Source organism: Apis cerana, linkage group LG5 (assembly GCF_029169275.1).
Source record: "Apis cerana isolate GH-2021 linkage group LG5, AcerK_1.0, whole genome shotgun sequence".
NCBI lineage: Eukaryota > Metazoa > Arthropoda > Insecta > Hymenoptera > Apidae > Apis > Apis cerana.
Window position 1 is genome coordinate 12171009 of NC_083856.1, and position 12106 is coordinate 12183114.

The 12106-nt window shown below is 38.3% G+C and overlaps 1 protein-coding gene across 8 annotated transcripts in view; it reads left to right on the forward strand.

Moving 5' to 3' along the window:
* The window catches only part of LOC108003318 (phosphoinositide 3-kinase adapter protein 1), a 32953-nt gene that overhangs the window by 10546 nt on the left and 10301 nt on the right, over window positions 1-12106 (forward strand). The gene's annotated exons all lie outside the window — the stretch shown is intronic.

Sequence of the window (12106 nt, forward strand, 5' to 3'; positions counted from 1 at the left end):
AGTTTTATCAGCGTATACGCGCTCTTTTGTTGAAATTTTCTATCACCGTTTTGCATAAATGCGGCTCAATTTCCTCCTTCGAGGCGTGTCCAACGGCGTTAAATCGCACGATCTGGCCGGCCAATTCTGATCACCGAAACGGGAAATTACACGATCAGGAAACGACGCAGCGATTTCTCGGGCTGTATGGCATGTGGCACCGTCTTGTTGAAACCATGTATCGTTCACAACCATATCTTGCGATTTAGGCAGAAAAACTGAATTATCACATCGCGATAACGAGCACTATTAATCGTTATTGCTTGACCAGCCATATTTTCGAAGAACGGTCTGATAATGCTTTCAAGCCGAAAATTCCCACCAAACGGCGACGCGTTGTGAATGCATTTGTTTCTCAACGATCACTCGTGGATTTTCCGAACCCCAAACGCGATGATTTTCTCGATTAACCGATCCATCAAGATAAAAACGAGGCTCGATGAGCCGTAGATGATTTTGTTCGAAAAACTTTCGTTATTTTTAAAATATCTCAACGATGAAAACGCGTTGCTCTTTCGCGTAGCGTTCCATTTTTAATAATACTGTCGCGCTGTCTTTTTTTTTTCGTTGGCAACACTTCACCGCACAAATGGCGCAAAATTCAAATCTTGCGTGAATCTTGGAACATCTTTTATATATATATACACAAATCCCTTTCATCATCGCGTTTTTTTCGATTCACGAAGAAAGACACTAAAGAGAGGAGATACAAAGAAATATAATCGTAAAAAAAAGAAAAGAAAAGAAAAAATTGCCGTGGCGATTTCTTTTCTTTCGAATTCTAATTCGAAATTGGGCGGGGGCCCTAAAGGATATCCGGTGATCTTTGATCGGCTCGTGGAGATAATTTTTTTTTTCTTTCAATCGTGTGAACACAACACAACGATACAGGGCTCCGGAAGCCCTCCACTCTTAGTATTCGTCCAACGAATACCCGTTTTCCGATCTGTGGCCCGATCGAGCCGGAGCGAGGAGGAGGGGAAGAGGCACCCGAAACGCAACCGCACGGATTGTAAAATTTATGGCCGTACGTGGCAACCATGGATCGGAGCGAAGAGACAGGGGGCAGTTATGTCGTTCACGTGTCTCACGCGCTGTTTAATTAGCCACGGGACCGGAAGGTGGCGCGGAAAGCGACGTGAATCGAAAGTACCAGTTGAACAATTGGAAAAGTGGAATTGGTTTCGTTTCGATGATCGAACGAATTTAATTGAAAGTGTTGATGATTGGTCACGGGAATCGGATGGTATTTGTTTCGTTTCGTTGAAAAAAGAGAGAATAATTGTTTCTACGATATTTTATATTACATTATCGCACGTTTAAATCGAATGAAATTTATCCAAACTCGATTGAATCGTTTCGAAGGAGTTAATCAATTCGAATAATTATTTCGATGATCCGTATTACGTTATCCTAATCCAAATCGAATAAAATTTATCCGAGTTCGTTATAAGAATCATCCGGATAATTGTTTCGATCCGTATTATCTCGTTCATCTCGTTAAAGAAGAAACGTCTGGAATTCGAGAAGGAATCGTCTCGAGTAACGTCTCTGTTCAATACGGACGGTTGAACAGGAAGTTTTCGTTCACTTGTTGACATTGTCACGTCGTTCCGCTCGTACGAGCCGTGGAAAGGATACGCTCCACTCGTTACACCATATTTTTCACAGTGCGTGTGGGGTGGTAGTAGGCAGGATAAACTGTGCGCGTACGACGAGAGAACCGGTGCATCCGGCTCTGCGCTGCGTTGCATCCGGACGACGAGACGTCGTGTCACTCGCTTTCCTCGGCTGTCGTTAAAACAAACCGTGTCGGCAACCAATCCTGATTCGTATTCCAACTTTACGACAAGACCTGTCGCGCTTCCGTTTCCAATCCTTACAAATTAACGATCTGAGGAAACACGTAAACTTGCTGTTACCGATGTCGTTTCGCTTCTGACTGAGATTAAATTTAGAATTTAGAATCTTGAATCTGGAATCTGGAGTTTAGAATTTGGAATTTGGAATTTGGAATTTGCAATTTAGAATAATTTAAAATTTAGGATCTAAAATTTTTGAAATGGCTTTTTGATGGTGAAAAAGAAATAGAATTCGTGCGATAAGCTCGAAAATTTGTCGCCACGAGTAAAATTTTTCGTGCCATTTATGGAACGCGCAACAGAAGAGAACAGATTGAAAATAAAAAACGAAATATAAGTTTCTCTGTTCCTTATATTCCGAAGGGTTTAAAACTGAAATTTTTTCTCTTTTTTCTCTTCTCCCGTCGAAAATGGCAGGGAGGTTCCACGCCTCATTTCCGGCTTTAATTGAAAACAGAAGCGGAAAGAAGAATTCGAGAAGAGTTTGCTGCGAAATCTTCTTTCACAATTTCAACTTAACCCAATCTCTTTTCCCCCCCTCTTTTTTCAAACCTCAAATTCTTCAAATTCTCTTCAATCGACAACGATATGATTCGAAACAATATATATATGTATAATTTCGATCGATCGATAAATTAATTAACGACTTGAATATTTATTAAACGGTTTTATAAGCCGCGTAGAGGAAACAATAACGCGTACAGTTGTAGCGCGGAGATGCGGAATAATAATTGAACGGACGATACTTTTTTTTTCGCGTAACGAGGCATGATCGAGGCATCCGATGATGGCATATTAAACAGACAATAGAGCAGGTCGCGATAGATGTTGCGGCAAGATGCCGGTCAATAACCGGCGAAATTAAGCATTCCACACAAGCGATGCCTCTTTCCATCCGCGTACATATATTTACCGGTTGTACTTCCTGGTGTCGGTCGTGCGACGATTTCCGGTCCCACCCTTGCCCCAACTTCGTTTCCGGAACGCGACGCCTCCACTTCCCCGTCCCATCGATCGCCCCGCTCGATTCTCATTCCGCATCCGATTTCTCTCCCGCTGTTACACCTTGTTACACCTCGCTCCACAATCCAGAACGTGATTCGCCCGCCAATCCCTTCTTAATTTTTCTATCTCTCTCTCTCTCTCTCTCTCTCTCTCTCTCTCTCTCTCTATATATATATATATATATATATATATATATATATGTATATGTATATATATATATATATACATAAATAAATAGATAGATAGGTAAGTAAATAGATAGATAGATATATATATATAGATAAATACATAGATAGATAGATAGATAGATAAATAGATATAGGCAAATATGTATATATATATATTATTTTATATATATTAAAGAGAAAAATATTTTTCTATATATATACATGTATAAATAGAAAAATTATAGATAGATATATATATATAGATAGAATAATTATATATATATATATATTTTATTTATATTATTTTATATTATTTTTTATTTTATATTTTATATATTTATATTATATTATTATTGTATATATATATATATATTTTCTAAATATATATATATATATCTTTTAAACATACACATATATATATATCAATCTTTCTTTCTATCTATCTATTTATTTATTTATTAATCTCTCTAATATATATATATATATATATATATATATACATAAATAAATAGATACATAGGTAAGTAGATAGATAGATAGATATATATATATATATATATAGATAGATAAATACATAGATAGATAGATAGATAGATAAATAGATATAGACAAATATGTATATATATATATATATATATTATTTTATATATATTAAAGAGAAAAATATTTTTCTATATATATATATGTATAAATAGAAAAATTATAGATAGATAGATATTATTATTATTATTATTATTATTATGTTATTATTAATTATAGATAGATATATATATAGATAGAATAATTATATATATATATTTTATTTATATTATTTTATATTTTATATATTTATATTATATTATTATTGTATATATATATATATATTTTCTAAATATATATATCTTTTTAAACATACACATATATATATATCAATCTTTCTTTCTATCTATCTATTTATTTATTTATTAATCTCTCTCTCTCTCTCTCTCTCTCTCTCTCTCTCTCTCTCTCTCTCTCTCTCTCTCTCTCTCTCTCTCTTCAAATTATAACTGGCTGTATATTAAAAAAAAAAAAGAAGAAAAAGGAAAACTTGCTTCGCAATAAAGAATTGAAAAAAAGGGGGATACATAATTTCGTGATTAACGTAAATAATTGATTGAGCTTTCGGTTTTTTTTTTAAGATTCTAGAATCGATTTGGAGAAAAGTTGAAAAGTTGGGAGCTGAATTTCTTTGGGGGAAAGAGGAGGGAGGGAGGAAGGAAGGAAAAGGGGACGAGATCGAAAACTCTTTTCTCTGCCGCGCGTAATTAATCTTAATTATTCGTCGGTCGTCCTTCGGCATCGTTAATCGGATTAATTGGATCGACGATCAACGAGCCAATCATCGATCCGTCCGAAGAGAAATTGCAAATTACCCGCCCCGTCTCCCCTCGACTGATCTTCGATCCTTTTCCACGAATTTTTTCAATTCCATTCGTCCATCGCTCTTCTCGAGAATATTTATCGATGTATATATATATATATAAAACTCGTCTTATCTCGACAAATCGAAGGAAAAAAAAATAGACACGCAGAATTTAGAAAAATTTACAAAAATTCATTTCAATTTCAACGATAAACGAATCTTAAATTATCGGCGAATCAGAAAATATATTTAATAATTATATTATAAAATATAAAATAGAAAGATTTCGCGGAATCCAAAAATCATTTTCTTTCCAACGAGGAAAAGGAGGAAAAAAGTTGTATTAAGAAGAATAATCGATCCTGGTTTCGACCAATTCCTTCGTATATAAGAGAAAAAGACGGATAAAAGTATGAGAAAAATCCATTCTCGTATCAAAATCGAATTAAATTCTAAAGTTGTAAAAAAAATTTAAATTCGTTTAAGTAAAAAAAAAATTTACAGACCGAACGATTACTTTCGTCGTTCGATATCAATTTATCCTTTCTATCTTTTGCACACTCGATATATAACAACAGCCATTTAAAAAAATTCACTAGATCGTATAACTAAAAAAAAAAAATAATAATTAAACTTAAATAATAATAATAAATCCATAAGACACATTTTTGACAACGGATACAATTTATATTTTTCCATCACCGATTCGATATATTTCATTCGCACGATTTAAAATATCACGTTATTTAAAGATTTGAATTACGAAATCTCTAATCGAGAGAACCCCCTCCCCCTCTCAGTTTTTAAACGAGAGTTAATTGGAAGGAAGTTGGAAGGAAGAGGAGGAGGAAGAAGAAGAAGAAGGAAAGGAAACGATTTTGATTCGCGCCGTGGAAAGAAAGGGCCTCGGAACGAAGCTCCCTCAACTGTCTAAACGAACTCTGATTGGTCAATACGCGATGTCCGGCAACTGCGATTTATTCGGTTAACCGGAAGTCCACTGTTGCTCCTCTGTCGATAACTCTCGTACGAATGTCACGTCCGTGCTCGCCGTGCGTAAATCATTTGCATAATGTTACGAACAACGCTCCTCTATCAAACGGAATCATGCCGTTGATTGATTTGTCGACAACGTTTGTCCGCAACGTGCACCGCTCGCCATTTCAAATTTATCATCGCCTCCTCTGGCACGCAGAATTTTATCATCGGAAAAATTAAGTGAAAAAATTATTGGAAATTTAAAATTTATCGTTTTATCGCTCGAGACGAAAGATCGGAGTAAATTATGGAACGGAAGCCGGGCGTCGTGGCTCATTTCCGTCCAATCGGCAACGCGGACCGATCTCGGCAACGATCTTTCGGTAAATACCGCGTGAAATGTGTGTAAGCGGGCAGGCAGCCGTTCCCTCTTTATTCACGGGCGTTAAAGTCGTGCCTATTTCTGTTTTTACAGCCGCCCCCTTTATTATTTTTATCTCCTCCTCGGCTGCACGCCGCTTATTTTCGTGTTCGTATGCATTTTCCACGGTGCCCATTTCCATGGTGCCGCTAACGTTCCCTATTTTTACCGTGGAAAATTTTTACCACTCTTCGATAAACTTTCGACCAAGTTATATTTTTCCTCGATAATATTCGAATTCGAAAATTCCAACTCGCGAAATTTCATTCTTGGGATCGGCAGTTTTTGTTATTCTCTTTTTTTAATATCTCCAACGAACGAAGAAGAAAAAAAAATTCAAAGATGCACCGACTCGAAGAATATCCAATGAATTTATCAAAGTGGCTCCTTCGTTTGTATCGAGTGGGGAGAGAAAGATCTCACCTTCAGATACGGTAAATCCGTGCGACCTTGTTTGCTCTTCTTTCAGTCTTCTTCTTTTAAGGGGAAGGGGAACAACTGTGGGTCTGGTCGCGATAGGAAAAGCCTATTTATTTTCACAGACCAGTTCCTCTATCTTCCCCTTGTATCTCTTTTCAAACTTTCTCTATATAATTTAAAAAAATAATAATGATAATCTTTTTCCTTTACGACAAATCTTTTTAACGATAATAAAAGTCACTCGGGACACGAGTTGTCGAGAAAATTTGCATGTTTAACGAATCGACACGGTCCCGATCTTTTTTCTTCTTAAAGCCACCCACGAAGATCATAACCAGTTTCGTTAAGAAGTCTCTTCTTTGTTTCTCGAAGAAACATTTTTCTCGACATAGTCTCCTTCGCTACTGGCTCGCCACTGGAAAAAAAATTTACTTCTATCTTCAATGGCCGAGCCTGAAAATCGATCTTTCGTTCTACGCAGTCGTTGAGTCGAGAGAGAATGAGATAGATAGGTAGATAGATAGAGATAGATAGATAGAGAGATAGAGGGAGACCGTTTCCACGTCGGTGTTCTCGCGACTGCCTATTTTCAGGGGCAACGTAACTCGATACCCTTGTGCCGCGCAACACGGTAAAAGTGATGTGTCCAGTTTCTCCGCGCGCACGTAAAAATTTCTTCCGCATTTCTCCCGTTCTAAATCATTCTTTCTTGTCATAACTTCCTCCTCTCCTCTGAAAAGAAAGAGCAGAGAGGAGAGATACGTCCATTGCGACGCCACGTGCAAGGGTCAAGGGTCGTCGTCGTCTTCAGGCCGGGAGAGACGATTCTAAATTCCTTATCTATCTACATGGAAATTTATGAGCGTCACGGATAAATTATCTGTGATCGCCCTCAACTTGTCTCGCGTACACGCGAGATACGCCGTAACAAATAAGGGTCACGACGATTTTTTGGTTCAATCACCGCCGACCAGATAATCCTCGTGATTTACATGTACGCATTATCCTCTCGAGAAATCACTTCTCTCGTATCTTCGTATCTCGTCGATCGAAGATTTCAAAATTTGAATTTTCGATCTGGAAAGAATTTTTCTTCTTTCTTCCTTACCAATTTTTATTTAAAATATGACGGATAGATAAACTTTCACGGTTCGATTCTCGATGCGGGATCCGCGGATTGGTGAAGCGTCGGTAAGAGCGATTACTTATCGAGGGAAAAGCCGATCTTTCTTTAACACGTACCTTCGTGCAAATCTCAAGTTTGATTAATCCTAAGTACAACAAAATATATATTTACCGTTTTAAATTTTATGCAAAAATACATACAAATATATATGTAAAAATGTTGATTGATTTTAACATTTAAATTTAAAAATATTTATCAAACATATATATAAAATATTGATTAATTATAACATTTAAATTCGCGTGGGTATAAACATTTCCGTGGAAACGCATAATAAACGCAAGAAGCGCGACTAACAACGCTTGTTGAACTTTGACAAAGTTCGAGATACGGGGAAGCTCGATTATTCTAAAATAGAATTCTCGCGATGCGAGCAATGTGAAACCGCGACGAAAAACCGTATCATCGATCGACGTGCTTCTCTTTCGAACAAACCGAGATACGAGTCGCGTCGAATCGACGAGATATTCGAATTTAACGATTTTTCTAACGTATTATTATATATATATCTCTTTCTCTCTCGTCATTAATTTTTATTTCTCAAACTGCAACGTTGCTGTCCGTTTCCATCTCAACCGCTCGTTTCGTCGTCGACTCGGCGTACGAAAAAAAATTATCGCCGCGTCGAACGCCGCTTTTTATCGTCTCCATTATCGCTCCCAAGTACCTGAGCCATTATTAACTCCCCTTTGTGCGACCAATACAATCGTACTGTTGGCAACGTGTTGCCAACTTGTTATGCGGGACACGTGTGCAACAAGACGCCGTGGAGCCGCGCGTTCAGAGGAGACCTTAAGACGATTATTCTCAGCTCGGTCACTCGGCTCCCCTCCCCCTCCCCTCTTCCTCCCCTTCCTTAGCTCTCTTAATTGGAGAAGCCCAATTTCCCTCCCTCTCTCCTGTTGGAGGGGGAGGAGGAAGTTACGCGAGGGTCGAGCAAACGGAACGAGTAAACGGATTACTATTATTCGGGCCTATTTAGACTAGTGGAATAAAAGTATTGGTCGGGTGAGCGCGCAGGCCTGCTCTCCCCGGTCCAATTATTATTACGATCGGCCGCTTATCCGGAGTTCAAGGTAACGGGTCGGGCTTTCCGCTCCTCTGTGAAAGATGAAAATGGAAGCAAAAATTATTTTCGAATTTGAGACAGGAAACGGGTCAAAAATTAATAATTTTTTCCTTCTTTCCCGCTCGATATTTACAAATACGTGGATGAAACTTTTGTCGTTGTGTTCCGCCGCGGATAATAATAACGTGCAGGCGATTATTTTATTTTGTTCCTTGTTATTCTTCGAGCGACCTTCTCCTCCCTCTCCCCCCCACTCCTCGTTTCCTATGGGAGGAAACGCTTTCCAACGGAAGCGTAGTGTAATAATGTAATTGGTGTCCTTTAAAAGCTTGTCCTAAAAAAAAAAAAAAATTCTTCATCGAGGACTGTCGACTCTTCATTTCTCGACGAGAGAATTCTAATTCGAAATTTCGTTCGAGTCTTGGAGGTTGTAAAATTGTAAAAATTTGGTCGAGAAAAAAGGAAAGAAAGCCCGACGATTTCGTAGATAGGGGAGAAACGGAAATAGAGAGAATATGATGGGACGTGTAAAAGGGTGCCGCGCCTAAACAGCGAGGCTCGTCGAGGAATTTCGATTTCTTCGTGAATGGGAGCCCTGTTCAAGGTTTTTCGTCGAGAAAATCGCCGGCTATCGTGGCTCCCCCCTCCCCTCCTCCGCCGCCCCGTCAACTCTCCACACTGTGAGGAGTCTTTGTTGGGGAGCCTCGGTGTCAAGTGGCTAGAAGAGAACTTAATTTGAGGGAAGAGAAAAAGAAATTGGGAAGAGAAAGGGGAGAGGGAAAAGAAAAAAAGAAAAGTTTAAGGGGACTAGAGCTGTATTATTACGTGCGAATCTCCTGCTTGGGAGGGGAAAAACGAGGACAAAGAATCGATTTTTCTTCACCGATCATTCTGTATATCGAACGATATTCGCAAGATGTGTATTCGTTATAGTTAACACGATCCTTAATTAATATCGATGTTAATCCATTCAGAACCGAATTTTTTTTTGAAAAGAATTTTTTTTATAAACTGTAAGTCTATAATCTATGATACATACATATTAATAAACGTATCGTTAGTTGATACTAATTAGGCGATCTTCCATCTCGAAGAGAGAGAGGATGAATAATCATGAGAAGTTGAAAAAAGTTTTTTTCGTTTCGACAAAACAACAACGATTTATTTACTTTTTTTTTTTACGAGAAAAAAATCTAGCAAAATAATACGGAAAGGATGTTTGCCACGCGATTATCGCGTTTATTCTATCTGAAATTATCTATCTATTTATCTGAGATACAAGTTTTCGCGTTTTTGTTATCTCGAGAACGATAACGAGGCTTGTCCAAACGCATCGAGTGTGCAACAATTGCAGACTAAACAGTACACGCATATCATACGCGAAAGAAACAGTCGCCTTATAAAGCGATACGTATACCGGAATGCTCACGCGGTTCTTCCTTAATTAAGTCAATTAATGTTTAATTAAACCGAGTCGACAAAAACGCGATCTTTATCCGTTTCCATTTTCGACACTAATCTTTTTCGTTTAATCACGATTCCTTTCCTCGTAATTTTAACTAATTCGACAATAATGATCGTCTTTAGGACGGAGAACGAGCAAAAATGCTTTAACGCAACGTAGTTTCGCAACAGAGAGTAGTAAAAAAAAAAGAAAAAAAAGAGGTTAGGAAATTGAACGTTATTTCCTTTGTTATCAGGCCGCGTATCGTGCTCGTTTAATTCCACGTTACGGGATAATTCTTTTATCGTTACAAGGGAACGATAAATTACATCACGAGTGTAAAGATACTTGTGTCTCGTGAAATTGGCGACGGATCGTTGATGCTTCGTGTCGCGTGCCGCGATTCTCACGCGAGCAACCACGTGGATTCCCAAAATATTTGAACACGGCGTCTGCGCAGATCCGTGCGCAATCAAGTACGCATGCGCGCGACCCACGGACTTCTCCGAATGCATCTCCTGAATCAACCCTCGAGATGATCAGTGACGAGGCGCGCCGCGCTCCAGCCGGACGTTGTTTTTTCTTCTATTACTATTTTTTATCCGCTTCTCGGACTTCTTCTCCTCTCTCTCTCCCTCTCTTCTCCGATATATTACTTTTCCCCGTAATCGAAAATCATTGGTATTCTGCATCGGATAGAACGTGTCGAAGAAACTTCTGATGGTGTGACATACGAAATTCGTGCAAACTCGAAGTCAACGCGTTTACATCAGGGTGAAAAATGATCGATACGATGTGTTCGTGGTAAAAAAATTTCAATTCGTTGCTCGTTGATCGTTGATGAGAGAGACACACACACATATATATATATATATATCGAGAAGATGAAGATCAAGGAGGAAAATCATTATGCGAAACGAAGCATCGAATATTTCGGTAACGTTGATTTTATCCTTATTATTTAATCAAATAAATTTAATATTAAACGACGATATATAGAAAATTTAATATACTCTTAATAATTAGACGAAAATATATCCAATAATATATATCGCTCGTTCTATGCCTGACTGAATGACTGTTAAAAGAAATCAATAATCGCATATTTCGATCGAAGAAGAAAAATTCTTCGAGCCCATAAACGAGCCCGCACACAGTATTGTTTACAAATGTGTTCCAGTGTTCCATATATCGTTTTAAGGCCGTCGTGCGCGACAATAGTCCGATTAAAAATTTTAATTAACCCCCTGCATATTTACGTCTCGTATCCGCCCCAATATACATCGAAGAATCCATATATCACTTTCGACGAAAATTACATTTTTCTCCGATTACATTCTTCTTACCAATTAATTTAATTAATTTAACAAAAAAATCAAATTTCCCAAATTCATTTCATTTCCAAAAAATTGCGTTTCACGGGGGGGCGAAATCCTTCGGATCGAGTCGGTGAAAATTATTTATAAATCCTTCGTCCTTCGAGAATTCCCCCGCGGTGGAGAGGAGGGGGAGGAGGACAATTTCGTGCATTCGAAAGCGCCTCCCGTTGTCGTCCTGACGCGCAGGATATGCAGTATATGCTAATCGTATGCGGGGAATACCTCGCGCCGAATACAAATGGTCGGCCATCTGCCACCATCTTGGAGCCAACCGTCCTAGCCTTCTTTTCCTCCCCCCGCGAACGTGCCACCAAGTTGACAAGCTTGAAACGGAACCTCTCTCTCTCTCTCTCTCTCAGAGCTGCGCGTCGCAGAGATCGTTTGAGATCGGAAAAATTATAATTAATAAATTAATCAAATTGACGCTTTATTGTATTCACATCCCTGTATAACTTTTCATCGTATTTGTATCGAGCATCAATATCGATAGAAAGAAGTTAGTTGATCGGAGAAAGAATCTGAAAAAAAAATAAGGATAATCGAAAATATTTTTACCCTTATAAACCTTGGCAACAGAATCTCGAGTCACAAAAACAAACGCAAGCGATTCCGTATTCCCCCCTCGTCCGTAATAATAATTATATGGGCATCGTCTAATTTCTGAGTCCGTACGTGAAAACAATGACGCGAGCGATAGCAGGGTGGGGGGGGAAGAGGAGGGATTCGGTTTCGAATTCGACGATGGTCATTCC